The following is a 475-nucleotide window of genomic DNA, read 5'->3' as shown; positions in this document are numbered from 1 at the left end:
TATAAATTAAAAGATAGATACATGAATATAAATGAAACAGGAAGGATAGTGAATATAAAAAAAAAAAATTGAGAATTTAGAAAAACAAGAATAAAAAATATGACAGGAAAATGGGCTTCTGAAAGTCAGAAAAAAGTGAAAAAAGTATTATGAGGATTTTATTGTGGTCAAGATGTGTCGATATGTAAGGGAGATGCAGTCTTTATCAACTTTATGATTGACGGAATTCTCAGTCAAATTTATGTAAATGGACTCTGAGGTAAGACGTTTGGTGTGGTCCGGATCATATTCCATTCATCTATACACACGGTCAATCAATAATCTTCCAGTATGCCACAAAAAAAGTTAACTTTTTTTTTAGCAGTAGCAGTAATGTTATATCCTTGTTTTATGTATATACAGTAATGTTATTAACCTGTAGCAGTGATGTTATTTCTGTGTAATTTGCGTCAGATATTTAAAAAGTTAACAACTA

The sequence above is a fragment of the Halyomorpha halys genome, unplaced genomic scaffold, assembly GCF_000696795.3.
Source record: "Halyomorpha halys isolate HHAL.00 unplaced genomic scaffold, Hhal_1.1 Scaffold955.1, whole genome shotgun sequence".
NCBI classification, from domain to species: domain Eukaryota; kingdom Metazoa; phylum Arthropoda; class Insecta; order Hemiptera; family Pentatomidae; genus Halyomorpha; species Halyomorpha halys.
The sequence above is the reverse complement of the archived record's forward strand: the minus strand, read 5'-3'. Positions refer to the sequence as shown.